General features: G+C 51.1%; 1 long non-coding RNA gene across 3 annotated transcripts in view; it reads left to right on the top strand.

Annotated features, from left to right (window-relative positions):
* LOC106506052 overlaps positions 1-16,302 on the top strand; it is a 34,869-nt gene that overhangs the window by 12,133 nt on the left and 6,434 nt on the right. For 2 of the 3 annotated variants that reach the window (XR_002338700.1, XR_002338697.1), the window contains exon 4: positions 117-15,672. This is a non-coding gene — a long non-coding RNA (uncharacterized LOC106506052). The remainder of the gene's footprint in view (positions 1-116; positions 15,673-16,302) is intronic. The other variant, XR_002338698.1, reaches the window with a different exon arrangement.

The raw sequence follows: 16,302 nt of genomic DNA, 5'->3' as shown, positions 1-16,302 counted from the left end.
GGTTCGGAATTTCCTGACTCCTAGGAGATTACATTTTCAACCTTAATGCTGTATTAACATAAGCTTTGGCACTTAATGTCTCTGTTTTTCACCTCCCCTCTCTCCCTTGCTTACAGGCAAAAGAAAGCATCATCGGAGCCCAGCAAGGGAGGAGGAGAGAGGCTTTGCTTCATGAAAGCCTGAACAGCATCCAACCGAAACCAGCCGCCGCCGCCGCGCCCTGACGTGGTACTCTGCAGTTTTCAGAGTGCATCGCATCCATTATCTCCCCTGACCCGCAGACAGGCCGGCGAAGAAGGCTGATATGAGGTCACCCAGCCCCGTGCGTGCAGCCCCTCAAATGCCTCCTGCGTTCCACCCCTTCTTCTCCATTGCATGGCCACTGCCCTTTCAATTTCTCCCGGGATTGTTGCAATAGCGTCTCACTGTCTCCTGCTCCCAGCCCGCACCCTCCTGTGCCCCCTTGCTGAGTAATCTTTTTGCACCGAAAATTTGTTCAGCCTACAGATGGTGTCACAGCCTCCAGTGGCCCCACCAGCTATAGACTAAAGTCCCAACTCCCATGTGTTCAAGGACAGCTACCCCTCTCTACAAGCCCCTTTCCTTGCAGTTTCCCTTGGAGGTGATGATGAGCTTTCTGAATACACCAACCTCTTCTGGGGCCATACCTCTTCTCATGCCATGAGCCTAGGCTGGACCTCTGGTCTCTTCCGTCTTGCTGACCAACCCTTAGGCTTCTTTAAGACCCAGTTCAGCATCACTGACTTCAGGGGTCCCCTGCCCACCTGGCTGCCCATGTTCCCATGGAGCTTGTACCCAAGGCTGTTGTATTCCTTACCAGCTAATTGTCCCCTTGGTCCTTCCTGCACCCATTCCCTCTTGTACTGCACTGGGAACTTGTCAAGCTGAGAGATAGTGCTCCTCACTGCCAGATCCTCTCCACCCAGTGTGGTTCAGGCACCTAGTAGCTGCTCAGCTGGCATTGATGAAATTGAGTTTATAGGTGAGGGCACCGAGGCTCAGAGCAGTTAAGGCTGGGGAGACGCCCAGCTGGTATCCTTCTCCTGTCACTACCCCTCCCTGCCTCCCTGTTTGCTCTGGGGTCTCAGCATCATCCACAACCCACATACCACTGTTCAGTTACCAAAGATACCCCTGACTTGTCTCTGCCCAACCCTTCCTTCCTCATCTTTTCTCCATCAGCTTCACAACCTTGGACCAGCAAGGCCATTGCAATACAAGCCGAGGTTGGGAAGAGTGAGGCTCAGAGACCACAGAGATACTTTGACACATGGAAAAAGGCAAGACTTCCTTCCCAGGAGATTTATCATTCTTCAAAAAAATGGGGTTCTCAAAGATTCAAGGTATTTGCTATTCATGCTATTCATGCAAACACGCTTGCACCTTGGTGTTTTATGGTAAGGATTCTGGGAACCATAGGGAAGACCAGAATCTCCATTCCTGACACCCGTGTACTGGAAGCCACTCCCCTCGCCTCTCCCAAATTAAATCCACTTGGAGCCTCAGAATGGGACATTTCTTGGAATAAGGATCTCAGTAGACATAATTAGAGTAAGGGAGAGATGACCTCATCCTGGAGGAGGGTGGACCCTTAGTCCAATGACAAGTGTCCTTATGGGAGACAGTAAGGAGAAGACACATAGACACAGGGGAGAAGGTCCTGTGAAGACAAAGGCAGAAGCTGCAATGATGGGTTTACAAGCCAAGGAATGCCAGGGGTTTCTGGCATCACAGAATCTAGGAGAGTATCTGGAATGGACTTTTTTTTTTTCCCCAAGGTCATTGCTTACTTTTATTTATTTAGTGATTTTTATTTTTTTCCATTACAGTTGGTTTTCAGTGGTCTGTCAATTCTCTACTATACAGCAAAGTGACCCAGTCACACATACATATATACATTTTTTATCACATTATCTTCTATCATGTTCCATCACAAGTGAGTATATATAGTTCCTAGTGCTATACAGCAGGATCTCATTGCTTATCCATTCCAAAGGCAATAATTTGCATCTGGAATGGACTTTCAGAGCTTCCAGAAGGAACCAATCCTGCCAACACCCTGATTTCAGACATCTGGCCTCTAGAACTGTTGAGAACTGTTACTTCAAGCCACCCAATTGTGGTCATTTGTCACCTAGGCACCTCTAGTAAGTGAATGAAATGGAGCAGTATAAAAATACAAGGGAAGCCCAGCAGGGCCATCGGGACCAGGAAGTCGGGGGTCCTCACCCCTCGCCATCACGTGTGGGTACCCTCTGCTTCTCTTCCTGGCACCTCTCAGCTCCTCTATCACTCTGCTCTTCCAGCTGCCACCAGCCCGCCACATTGCCCCTCCAGAGGTCCTCCCTTTGCTTAAGGCTCTGCTGCTGAGCTGTCCTGTGTCTATCAGTCTGGGGTCTTTCCATGTCTGTTACATATGCTAACCTGCCAACTCTCTCATTATATTAAAAATGTCCAAGAGAGGTGAGCTGATGGTTGAGCTCACCACCATCACCCCCCAAAGGGCAAAGCTTTCACCCCAGGCCAGCTCACAGGCAGCAGACCTTGGCCCTGATCCTCCAGGCATGGCCAGGGAGGTGGGCCAGGCATTCCCATCAGCACAGGGGGCCCTGGAAGGGCAGGACAGATGCCTGGAAACAGTCCCAGGTTGGTGGCCCCTTCACTGCTGAGACTAAACTTCCTGCAGAATTGAAGAATAGGCAGTAGGAAGGCGAAAGGGAAGAAGCACTTTTTTTTTTTTTTCCAATAGAAGAAGGAAAGTGTCATCAATAGAAGCTGTTGAAAAGTCCAAATTGCAACCTTCTTGCCTCCTTTTGATGAGCTGCCTTGATGAGCTGTTTAGAAGAGCTCATTGCTCTGGGTCAGCGTGACAGCTGTTGATGACAAGGGGTAGGCGGGGAGAGGTTAGGCAGGAGGAATATGCGGCCAGGGCCTTGGCCATGATGGATATGCACCAAGCCTGTGCACCCCAGGTCTTTGCAAAGGGTCCATGACAAACAGCCCATGGTGCATTGGGCTGTTTTACTGTAATTCACTCCCCAAATGCTTCTGGTGTGCAGCCCTGTGCTGAAGACACTGCCCAGACATCCTCTCATTTACTTTCTCCCAAGCTCCAGAGAGTGGATGTCAGGTTGAGCTTATGTAGTTCAGGGATTGCAGATGTGAACACCCAAAGTCCCAGGACCAGTACGTGATGGAGTCAGGATTCAAACTTAGGTCAGAGGAGGCTAGAGACATGGCTGAGCACAGTGTATGGTCCTTGGGGGCATGAAGGAGAGCTATAAAGGATGTTATGAGGAATCCAGATCAGATAATAGTTTTCTATGGAGGTTAAATTTCCCGAGTTTAATAACTATACTATGAAAATGTAGGAGAAGTTTAAGACTAATAGGAACAATGTCCCCAGTGTACTCTTAAATAGATGAGGGAGGGGATGCGTGGAGGGAGAGAGGGAGAGAATGAGAAAGGGAGAATAATAAAGTGAATGAGACAAAATGTGGTGAACTATGGGTTGATTTGCATCTCCTAGAATTTTATATAAACGTTATTATGTTGAATGTACTCCTTTTTGCTGGCTTCTCTTGTACATAATTTCTTTGAGAGCCATCCATGTTGTAGCAGGCATCCAAATTCATTCCTTTTCATAGCTAAGTAGTATTTCATCTAACGGATAAACCAGTTAGTCTATTCATTCCCCTGCTGTTGGACACTGGTTGTTTTCAGTTTTGGGCAGTCAGGAATCAAGCAGCCATGATTTGTGTCCCAGTTCTTTGGGTGGGCATTGCTTTTGTTTCAACAGAATGCCTAGATCATATATATGGTAGGTGTGTGTTAACTGTTTAAGAAATTGCCCAACTATTTTCCAAAGCAGCTGTACCCCCCAGTAGTGCACGAGGCTTCCTGTTTCTCCACATTCTTTCCTTGGTATGGACTGACTTGGTATTGCTGGTCTTTTCCATTAGAGCCCTTCCAGTGGACCTGTAGTGATGTCTCCTTGTGGTTTTCACTTGCATTTTCCTAGTGACCAGTGGTGTTGCTCTTATCCCCCTGCCATTCCCTCTCCTGCTTTTCTGGGGGCACTGCGACCTTCTGGGGCAAGACCTCAGGGACTTGCCCCTACAGCCCAGAGGTGAACAGTCACGTCCCGAACAGAAAGCATGCAAGTGGATGGGCCCAGGATGAAGACTGGAGGGCCACATAAGAGCCTGGGGTGCTTTCAGGCCAAGGTATTTGTCCCATGGCTCTGACGAGCAGAACCCACCCTTCAGATGGGGCACCCACCTGCTCAGCAGCCCATGCTCGAGCTTTTCCACAGGCAGTCAGTACACAGGATACTTCAGGTCCTAACCCTCAGACGTGATGTGTTTGCTCAACAACCCTTAAGTTCCTCCCCTGTGTTCAGTTCTGTGACCAGTATAAGCCTTTGATGGGTTTTGGTTATTGGCAATTATCAGAGTAAAGTGAAAACTCTCAAGGATAATCTGCAAGGCCTTTCTTGATCAAGTTCCTAAATTTGGTCTTTCCTACCACATCCTTCCACATCCCTCCAGCCTACGCTCCACATCTAACAAACACCCCAGTGTCCCAGACTTGCCAGCTCCTTCCTGCCTCCCTGCCTTAACCTTCCCTCCTGCTTCTCCCTCCCTTGGCCAGTGGAGACCTTCTCAGCCTGTCACAGCACCAAGCGTCCCTTGTGCCTCTCCTCAACCTCAAAGGATGGTTTTTTCAGGACCAGCATGGTCTCAACTGGATCCATGTACAGTTTATGCGGGTCACGGGGAGTGGGGAGGGGCCTGTGAGCCGAAAGGCTGGATGCTGTTACACACCCACTGCAGCACACAGAGGTTCCTCGTCAGCTGGGCCCGGCTGAATTGAGTGCATTTCTGCACCATGCCTTCCCCCCCCTGATCGTGGGGACTGGGATGACTCCCCACCGCCACCACTCCCACATGTGGCTCACAAGTCACTCCAATTGCCGGAGGTGGCACCCGCCATGTTCTGAAAAGCTAAGTGCCTTCGCCCCCTTCGCCACCCTTACCTGGAACAGCCATTTTTGTTGTGTGAACACATGGCCCGGGAACTTAAACACTAAAACCAGTTAGTTCCTCAGGGGGCGTCATCTTAACCATGCCAAACTCAACAAGATATAAACTGGTCCTAGAAGCCTTCTCTTCCTCCTTCCTTCATTTTTTTTTTTTTTCTTTTTCTTGTTCCAGCAGCACTTATCCATCTGTGCTTCCACCACAGAGCTATTCCCACTAGAAATGCCGTGAAACCTTTCAAATAAAATATTTAACGTGTGGATCCAGTAATTTTATGTTGTGAGTTATGAAACCTTTATTCAGGTCCCACCTTTTATTAAACTTCAGGGTTCGCCTTTGGTCTCTAATGACATTATGTTGCATCAGAATTAGACAGTTTTTTACAGGGGTTTGTATTATTTGTTGTGACTCGGTAATGCTAATGTTTAAATTTTGAGTCCTTTTACTGCTGATTAAACCTCTAAAGACTACAGCAGAATTTCCGCTTCGCTGCTAGAAGAAAAGAAAACAGCGCGGTTTGTTCTGAGGAGATCACTTGAAGAATGTGCGGGAAGGTGGCTGCATTTATGAATAAAGCGAGGCATTATCATTTTTAATAGGAATTAAACAGCTAGAGGGAGAAGTCGGGCAATGCTGTGATCAGTGCAAAGGAAAACAATCTAACAATTTTAATTAACTGTATTTTAATAGCTTTAGTTATAATTGAATAATTTAAATACCAAGGGAAACAGTTAAATCTCCTAAAAGCCTTTTTTTATTTACATTTTAAATACAGTTCACGGTGAAGAGATGACAGTACAAGTGCTGGGAGCAAATCACCGGGTCGACTCCAGCAGCCGGGCAAGCCCACGAGAGGTAGGATGGAGCCCGAGTGATCCCGGGCCGGGGACTGGCGTGCCTCGCTGCCTCGGCCGAGATGGGCCCCAGAAAGAACCCAGGGCAGCAGTGGGCAGTGAGGACTTCCCATCCCGCCCAGGGCCTACAGCTCGTCTGACGTCAAAGCTCAAAGCCCCCAGGCCAGTGGGGCCTGGAGTGACTCTTGCTATTCATTCAACGTTCAAGCGATATTTATTGCAGGCCTACAGTAACAACCACCACGGCAGTAATAAAACAGTAGAAGTAACAGCTGACACTTACTGAGGGCTTCCTGAATGTTTGGGGCCAGCAATAACGGCAAGTGCGGGAGGGAGTTGGTTCCCTACCCTCCTGGAGTCTTTCCGCTGGAGGGAGCGACTGCGCATGCGCAGATGAATTACCAACTACACAAGATAAGTACAAATTAGGATAAGAAGCCCAAAGGAAAAAAGAACAGGATGCTAAAATAGAGGATAGTGGGACAGAAGGTGTAGATTATTTTGTTTTCATTTTGTTGCTTTTTAGGGCGGCACCGGCGGCATATGGAAGTTCTGAGGCTGGGGTTGAATCAGAGTTATGGCTACCAGCCTACGCCACAGCCACAGCAATGCAGGATCCAAACCGCATCTGTGACCCACACCACGGCCCATGGCAACACTGGGTTCTTAACCGACTAAGCAAGGCCAGGGATGGAACCCACATCCTCATGGATACTAGCTGGGTTTGTTACCACTGAGCCACAATGGGAATTCCAGATGATTTTAGATAAGGTGGGCAGGGGTGGTTCTTCCCTGGAGTTGATACTCAGACAAGACTTTGAGAAGGATGGGGTGGGGGCTGGTATCAAAGCCTGAGGCAGCTGGAGCTTCTCTGCCAGATAGAGCAACAAGTGCAAAGGCCCTGGGGTAGGGAAAGATGTTTAGAGTGTTGAGAGGAATTGAGGAGAACTGGCAGTGGCGAGACCACAGGGAGGAGAGCAAGGTGATGAAAGGTGGGGGGAAGAACCTGCCAGGGCACAAGGTGCAGGACATCACTGGAAGGTTGAAGCATTGAAATGGTGCAATTTGATTAGTGAATATAAAAGGTCTCTGATGTTTTCCTATGCCTTGTGCTGGGGTGTGAACTCCCTCCCTCACCCCTGTGGTCCTGCCCAGGAACTACAGCTAGGCCCCTCCCTGGATTGTGGTTGGAATGAGAGCCCCTACCCCAACTTCTACCCCATCCTGCACTATGCCTGCAGCCCTACCCCGCAGCCAGCCCCTGTCAGCATTCCTAATACCCTAGTTCCCAAGCATGTCCGCTCTGAGAACTGTCTTTGTTCGACGTCCCTTGCTCATCGGGGCCCCATCTGGAACTGAACGGACTCCTCCAGCCACTGTCAGCCCCAAAACCATGGAGCCTCGGCCTCCCAAACTCCATCCATCCCCACTAGCCGAAGATCCCAGCTACTGCATGTCTACCCTTGGCTGGGGCCACTGTGTACTGACTAACAGTTACTCCCTGAGAAGACCAGCCACTGCCTACTCAATGTCCTTCCTATCTTCCCACCAGCCTGCTGATAAAGCCCCCTTGTGCCTTGCAGCCAAGTCCTTCTGAGACATGAGAATCTCCTTCAGTGCTAATGAGGAGGACTGGGCCAGGAAAATTCACCGTCTGTGAAGATGGGACACTGGGAGATGGCAAGGTCCGCTCCGCAGGGGGCAGTCGGGGTCAGAGCAGATGCTGCTAATGGACAGTGATTGGGGTTGCCATCCCCTTCCATTAGGAGCTGGCCACTCCCACAGCTCCAGGCCATCCTTGGAGGCCTGGTGTCCTCTCCTGCTGGGGAAAGACTGGGCTGGTTCACTAATGGGGCCCCCAGCCAGCTCAGAGAACAGCAGGGGAAAGCCCCTGCCAGAACAATCCATTTCTCCTCCCCCCACCAGGAACCTCACCGGCTTCTCCGAGAGCTCCATGCAGGAGGGACCAGCTCAGACTCCAAGCCAAAGAAAGCACTGCAAGTGTATTCACAATAGGATTTGAGAATATTCCTTCCAGAGCGGAGGGGCCAGCCATGTGGGGCGCTGAAATGATCTGTGGACATGGGGCCCAGCAGGACTGAGCAGAATAGTGATCACCCACATGCTGAGTATATGCTCTAACTCCACCCCCGGGGGGGAGCACCCTGAGCGGAGCCCCATCATCCCAGCTTCACAAAGAGGACATGAACAGCAGAAGGTGTGGCAAGTTGTGGAAGTCACCTGGCTGGTGTGTGTTGGATGAGGACCTGGCAGGCTGTGCCCTCGTTCTTAACCACCGTGCTGTCTGCTCGCTCCGATCCCAGCCCTGGTCTGACACTTGCTGGCTTGGTGTTGCCCAGCAGCATTGTCCACGCCATACCCTCCCAATGTGCTCCACAAACAGTTATCAAGTGTCTCCTCTGTGCCTCTCATTTACAGAAGAAATGGATGCTGGGGGAGCCTACATAAATGCACACAACTGTTCCTGTCCCAAAACTTGAGCCACGGTCCCATAAAGCCCAATTTCTCCCCTCCTCAAAGATGCTCTTCAGTGACAGCTGCAGTGGGGTTGGGTGCTTGCCCTCCTGGTTCACGGCAGGGCTGCTGGGCTATGTCCAGGACAGGTAGCAGGGGAGGCAGGGAAGAGGTGGTACTCCTCCAGGCATAAGGGTGCAGGCACAACATGTATTGAGAGTCAGAGTCCGTAGTCCAGAGATCAGGACCTGATGGGGGGCATCTCAAATGCTCCTTCTGCATATGGTCAAGGGGAGCCCAGGTGGGGTATCCCACAGGAGCAGTCCGAGGCTCTCTTTGCTCCAGGTTCCTAGAGTACCAGGTTGAACACAGACTGGGACCATGTCCTGCTCCAGCCCCCAGGCAAGGGTTGCCCCTTGGAGGAGCCCCTGGCCTGCACTAAGGAAAACTGAAAGAGGGAAGGTGAGAGCTGGCCTGGACAGAGCGACCAAGAGGAGAAGAAAGGCCCAGATCAGTGGGTGGCAAAGCTGGGGGTGGGGTCGGCAGTATGGACTGCTGTGATCTGTCCTGGGCACCCAGGACTCCCCTGCAGGACCACAGGACTTTCTCCTCCAGATGCTGGGAAGACTGTCAGCTGATAAGGGCTCCATGGTCAGCCCTCTTTAGGAGTCTAAAGAGAGCTGCAGCATTCCCATCATGGCTCAGTGGTAATGAGCCCAACTAGTATCCATGAGGACTCAGGTTGGATCCCTGGCCTCGATCAGTGGGTTAAGGATCTGGTGTTGCTGTGAGCTGTGGTGTAGGTCGCAGATGTGGCTCAGATCCCACATGGCTGTGGCTGTGGTGTAGGCCAGCACCTGCAGCTGCAATTCGACCTCTAGTCTGGGAACTTCCATATGCTGCGGGTATGGCCCTAAAAAGAAAAAATAAATAAATAAAAAAGCGAGCGAGCGAGGGAGTGAGGGCGAGAGAGAGAGCGAGAGCCCTGCATTGTCAAGGTCATGCCTTCTCCCCAGGGAATCCCACCTCCACTAACTGACCGTGTGGAGGTGGAGAGGCCCAGCCACTTTGCCTAAATGCAGGACCCCTGTGGGGGGCCACCAGCTTCAGCGCTTTCCCATGGGGCCAGCTGAGGCCATGACTTCATTGAACCCTGATTTCTCCTTTGGCCATGTCTGCTTTCTGCCATTATCCTGTAGGTCTGGATGATCAGAACACTAATCTCTAATTTCTAGCTCAGAGCCTGCTTCCTGGGGAACCCAACCTGTAGCAGCTACTGACTGACCCAAATCTAACACATACTCAATAAATCTGCATCTAGTTCCTGTCGTGGAATAGATGTACATGGGCACTGGGGACAGATCCACAGATGGAACATCTGGCGTGGGGTCCCATCTGTCTGGATAACCAGACAGGTAAGCCCATCTCAGTAAAGTGGGTGGGTGCTGTCACAGGGGTTTGCTTCTGGAGGGCCCAACCAAGGCCACTCATGTTTCCCCAAGGGCATTCCTGCGTCCCAGAATTGAAAGAGAGGAAGGAGCCAGCCTTCCTCCTTGACTCGACTCCCCCTGTAGTCAGCCTACCTGGCCTTGCGCAGGCTGCTCCTGTGCTGCTTCAGTGATCGGACCTCCTGTGGTCTGAAGCGGCTCTGCATAAGTACAGCCTCCTTCCTCAGAGTCTGTTCCCGCCTCTCTGTAGCTGGTCTTGTTCTCGGCCTGGGAACTTGCAGGAGTGGTCCATTCTGGGGATGCTGAGTGTATCAGGGACTCCTGGACAGGTAGGAGGTGTAGTCACCGAGGGAAGCCCCCAGCACATAGCGGTGTGGGAAGGGCTCCATGCATAAGTGCACAGGGAAGGGCTCTCCTGCTGGTGAGTGAATGGGCTATTGGAGGAGGTGCCTCCTGCCTGAGCCTGATCTCCCCTCCAGTCTTGGAGTCTGTTCTCCCATTTGGAACAAGTGCTCTGAGGATAAAGCATACTTTGGGAAATGCTGCAGGTCTTCTCAGTGCCTTCATCCCAGTGGGCCCTGGGACCCTGCAAAAGCAGGGCAGAGTATGCTGCATCTCCCCAAACTTCTTCTTTTTTTTTTTCAGAGCATCTCTCAGGGCCAATGTCTTAGAGAACATGCTTTGGAAAAAAAAAAAAATGCTGCTTTCAGAAATTTCCAGAGCTGCTCCTGTTCTTGCTCAAAAGGGAAAGAGGAATTCTGTCCTGGTGGAGGCTCCTAGCAGAATGGGGGCAGGGGAGGCAGTGTTATCTGAGAGTGGAGGAGAGCAGGGTGGGTGAGGAGGGGCAGGAAGCCAGGTGCCCCGTCTGTCACCTTCCCTGGAGCTGGGGGTGACAGTGGAGGACTGTCTGGGAAGCCAGAGCAAGAAGCCTGGGGAGGCTTGGGCGGCACTCCCGAGTCCCTGTTTCCGACAAACGCTGTGCTGCAGGCTGACAAAACCAACTCGAGTGTGCACCAGGCCATCCTGCTCTCTGCCAGTTCAGATGCTCAGACAGCGGGCTCTGGCTTCCATCCTCCCTGACATCTGAATCACGGCGAGGCAGGAGGCAGGGCCCGGCCGGCTCCGGAGCGGGGAAATGATAAACAGATGTCAGAGGACAAAGGGGCAGGATGTGCTTGGAGGTTTGTGGCACATCAGGCCTGCTTGCAACAGCCTTTCTCGCTCGGGAACCGAGAGGGTGGCGAGGCCATGACAAAGGGAACCTGATGGCAGAGGGGTTAAAGCCATGGCCTTTGAAGCCTCACAGGCTGGGCATGATCCTGGCTCCATCACTTGCTCATTGTGTGATCCCAGACGAGTTATTTAATCTGATGTGTAAAGTATGGAAAATCATCGTCCTTTACTCAAGACCGTGGCTTTGGATGGATTAAATAAGATGATGCATGAAAAAGACTTAACACAGTGCCTGGCACACCACGCTCAACAAATTTAGTTGTTTATGCTGCTGCTGCTGCTGTTGCTGCTGCTGCTGCTGGTAGTGCTGCTTGGGGAATGGGTCCTGCTAGATGAAATGTTTATTTGTCCAGCAAATACACACTGTGCTCTGCTTGGTGCCAGGGGCCACGGCACCACCCTAGATATGACAGGCTGGGAGAGGCTGTGCCAAGAAGCCACTCTTGGCCACAGAGTGACATCTAGACCCAGAACCCCCTGGACCATTCTTCAAATGAGAAGGCTATGAAAGCAGCAGTATGCAGGAAGCATTGAATGTGTCAGGACCTGACACCATCATCAGCTAGTGGCAGTGCATGCCCTCCCGCAAGTTCCCTCTGCCAGACAGACTCTTAGTCAGCCTTCAAAACCCAGCCCAAATGGCCCGTTTTTCCAGGCAGCCTTTCCCAAACAGCCTGAGCCCTCCTAGCACTTGATGTCTGGCTTGGTTGTGGCACTTGCCAACTTCTAGTGGTGCAAATGTTTACTCTTGTCTCTTTTTGGACTAGAGGGTGAGTGTGGATAGGAAATGTTTGGGGAACAAAATATAGTGATACTTAGCTGTGTGGGTTATGGAATCAGTCATGTGTGGGTTGATATCCTTGGATACACCAAATTTTGTGACCTTGGTGAATTAGTTAACATCTCTAAGCATCAGTCACTTTACCTATAAAGCCGAGCAAAAATATAGATTTCCTGAAGCTGTTATGAGGCTAAAAAGAGTCACTTGCCACCAAGGGCTTCGCACAGAACCTGACACACAGGAATCACTAGGGACACTTGCTAACATGATTGGCTTTCTATCTTTGTGTCTGTCTAGTCTTACCCTGGTTCTTGGCCTATTGCAGGTGCTCTATAATTAGTTATCAATTGAATAAAATCAATTCCCAATCCCAGGACTCAGGATCAAAATCTATCAAATGAGGCCATTTCAGCTAAATCCTCTGCACCCAAAGAAATTCTAAAGCAGTCCAGACCTACCCCTTCGATTAGCAGATGGGGAACTGAGGCCTGTGCAATTGCGTGGGGCCACTGCATGCAAGCAAAGGCACTCAGATTCTCCTTGGTGAGCTGGAATGTTATTTTGGTTAGTTCTGCAGAGCGCGGGCTCTCAATAGCCAGTCTCTTTCCCATCTGAGCTGTTTTGTGTAGAGGAAATATCAAGGTGTATGATGTCAAGGCAGTTAAGTAATCCAAGCAGCTGTGTAAACATCTGGAAGTAGTAGAGACACAGCCCCCGAGTGAAAGCAGGGATCAGTGCACCCAGACGTCTCGGAGAGGCTTCTAAACCATCACCTGTGAGGAGCCAGCTAGGAGAGCAGTGCTCTGATCAGAAACCTGAGCATGCGTTCTTTGCTCTTCAGGCTCTGAGTCGTGGAGGCCAAGGAGGACAAGAAGGCCCCTGTGCCTGGTGTGACTTTGGAAAGTGGATGTGAGGTTTAGGAAAGTCCTGCTAATGACATGTCAGCAGCAGCTGGAAACAAGTTGTCAGATTCACAGGGAATTGCCTCTTCTCACTCTTTCCCCATGGCAGGGAGTGGAGGTGGACTGCCCTGAGCCCAGATGCCCAAGAGAAAAGGCAGGGGCGTCTAGGGCTTCGCACTGGGAATCCCCAATCTGCTTTCTCCTTAGAAGTGAATATTCATGACCCAGAGAGGCCAGTGGCAAAAGGTTCTGCAGGAGCTTCTAGCCCACTGCTCGAGTCCTGGATGAGGGAAGAGGAGTCCAGAGAAGGAGGCTGCATGGCCAAGGTCACACAGCTGGGAAGGGAAAGACTCAGAAGCAGGAGCCAAGCTTCCTGACTCCAAATCCACGCCAGTTTCCCTATTACCCAATTGTCCTCTCTCCCTATTTAAAATTATTCTAATAGTATTTATCATTTCTTTTTTGTATCTAATTACAAAGGGAACATTGTAAGAAATGTGGAAAACACTCAGAAGCACAAAATGAAATTGTCAAAGTCTCTAGATGGATTGAATTCGTGGTCGCGCCTTTGGTAAACCTGCTCTCTTTTCTTGACAATCCCTGGACAGGTGCGGTCTGTGGTTTCCTGGGACAAGATTTTATAATTTGCATGTAGAGAACACAAGGCAAAGGGGGTCCTGGATTCTGTTAGCCCCTTGTGAACTATGGCATCTCCTCTGAACCTCAATTTTCTCATCCGTAAAAGGGGTTATCACATATACCTTAGAGTAAATTGAATAAGGGCAAAGATACACAATTGCTTTATAAAACATAAAGTATGTTGTTCAAAGAACAAATGAATGGTAATGAGGGCAATGGCCGGCACTTGAGGAGGGTGGGGTTGGCTTCTGCCACAGGCCCCCTGGGGCCCACTTTTTGGCTCACTGCAGCACAGCTTCCTTCCTCCTCCCCAAGTCCAATTCCAGCTCTCAGGCCAGCCCCTCTCCCACTCGACCCCCATGACAGTCCCCAAAATGAGGCCCTGCTCCAGAACCCTCCAAGGATGGATGAATAGGCTGGGTGGGCACTGGGGGGTGGCCATGGGGGCTAGGGTGGCCGCAGGGGGGACAGGCAGCTCTCTTTCACCTAGAGTATCTTCCTTTGCTGGACCTGAAAGCCTGCCAGGCTTATTGCTCAGATCCATGATCCCAGTCACCTTGGGCTGGTAACTCTGTCCCAGATAAAATGCCAGCAATTTCTCCTATTGCTTCCTATAGTTTCCCTACCCTGAGTGGGAAGGATTTTCATACCCATTTTATAGATGAGGAAAACAAGGCTGTTGGCACTCCTAACGGAAATGTTTGCCTATGAAAAGGAAGCTCTCAAGAACCCAAAGGAACCAAGGTGGTGCTTCAGTTGCTGGGTCTGAGCTGTTGTTGGTTGGGGGCCGTGGGGTCCTGAGGCGGTCCTGTCTTCCTTAATCCTGTTGCAGGCATGTGGGGACTAGAAGTGGCCTTCATTGCCCCCTGCCTCTCTTCCTTGTCTGTGGAGCAGGACGGAGATGGGTGACATGCTGTCACTCCCCTGTGCACCAGCAGAGAGAGCAGGAACAGAGACTGGTGCTGGCTCATGCCAGCTGAGCACTAAGGAGGTCCACTGGCTGGGATTCCACTGGTGTCTGTCCCTGGGCGTCACCACACCTGGGAGGCTGGCGTGGGTGCCTGAGACCAGGAAGGTGCTTGAGACCCATGAGGGTCTTGGCAGGTGCTGGCCACCCCGCATTAATCACCTCAACTGAATCTGGACTTCAAGGGACAAAGGTAAGTCCATGTGGGCCCTGCTAGGAGAGGCACTCTTCCTCCAAAGTCCTTTTGTCTGAGTGACAGCCTCCTCCTTGGTTGTTAGACAGATCCAGCTCCCAGTTTCAGCTTTACCCTCTCACACCCTGACAGAGAACTTGGTCAGATGTCTGAACCCTTCTTTGCTCCCCAATCTGCTTATCAGAAAGATGGGCACCATCACAAGGTCCCCTTTGTCTCCCCGAGGAAACAAATGAAGGACCACTCAAAACCCTGTTTAAGTGTAAGAGAGTTTTACCGGGGAACAGACAAGAGATGGCCTCTGGCCAGACTGGCAGGGAACCCAGGAGTCCAGGGAGAAGAATCCTACAGAGACACCCCACTTTCCACATGGATGGCAATCTTGGGTTTACCCAACAGAAACCCAGAACTTGCGCTGTCAGGAAGCCAGATCCAGCCTCCTCCCCCGCCACAACTCCATCCCTTTGAGAGCATCACGGCTGAGAGCGGTGTTCTCTGCATGCACCTCCTGCTGCAGGTGCAACAGCTCTCTTCTGGGGCTTCCTGGCACTGCCCCACAGGCCCCATCAGCTTGGGGTTTAGGAAGTCCCTACCTCCCCTCTTGTGACCTCTGTATCACGTCTTCATCTCCCTGTGGAAGGTGCCTTTGAACTTGGCCAACCAGCACGAGCCATGGCTGGGGATTTCTGCAGATGGCAGGGGGCTTTGGGAACCACCTTCAGTGGAAGCGTCTGAGTTCAATGTGCCCAGGGCAGCCCTGGGAGGAATCCGGCCAGGCCTTGTTATTTTCAGAAAACAGGTGGTTCAGAACACCCTGCTCCAGGGCGTCGGTGGAATCCCAGCCTGGCCCCTTTAATGGGCCTTGTTGAGCAGCCCCTGATCCAGCGGTGATAAGGAGGTCCCGCTGCTGGGGACAGCACCCGGAACCAGCCACGATCTCCTATCTTCTGTCCTCACAGGCGTTCACTGGAGTTCAGCGGCTTCCATTTATCAGGCAGATGTAATCTCCTCAAATAGCTGCCAAGTCCTGCTCTTCCTGGAGTTCCCTAAGACAACTGCTTCCCCAGGAGGTGAAGGGGCATTTCCTTCCCCAGGAAGAGATGCCATCTGCATGCAGGTTTGTACAAAGCCATGTACTTCTGGTGACAGAGGTTGCTGGTTGCTTTTCACAACATCCATTCTCCCTCTTCTCTCTCCTTTTTTTTTTTTTCAGGGCTGCACCTGCAGCATATGGAAGTTCCCAGGCTAGGGGTTGAACAAGAGCTGCAGTTGCCAGCCTGCACCACACCAACACAGGATCCCAGCCGTGTCTTCGACCTATGCCACAGCTCACAGCAACACTGTGTCCTTAACCCACTGAGCGAGGCCAGGGATCAAACCTGCATTACCATGGACACTAGTTGGGTTTGTAAGCTGCTAAGCCACAGTGGGAACCCCCCTTCCCGCTTCTCCTTGATAACAACATGTATTCAGGGCAGCAGAGGCTCCAGATAAAGGACTCCTATTTCCGGCTTTCCTTGGAGCTGAAGAAGACTATGTAACTAGGTTTTGGCTAGTGAGGTATAAGAAGAAGTTGGATGGTAACTTTGGGAAATCTCTTAAAAGGGACAGGGCAGAGCCTACTCCTTCTTTTTCTGCTACCTGCTACCCGGAATGGAGATGTGATGGCTGGATCTCTGGCCTTTTTTGGGGAGTTGAGGTAACTTACACAATAGAAGCCATATGCTGGAATCATGGCTCAGCAACA

The sequence above is a fragment of the Sus scrofa genome, chromosome 14 (assembly GCF_000003025.6).
Source record: "Sus scrofa isolate TJ Tabasco breed Duroc chromosome 14, Sscrofa11.1, whole genome shotgun sequence".
NCBI classification, from domain to species: Eukaryota; Metazoa; Chordata; class Mammalia; order Artiodactyla; family Suidae; genus Sus; species Sus scrofa.
Note: the sequence above shows the minus strand (reverse complement) of the source record. Positions and strands in the feature narration are given on the sequence as shown.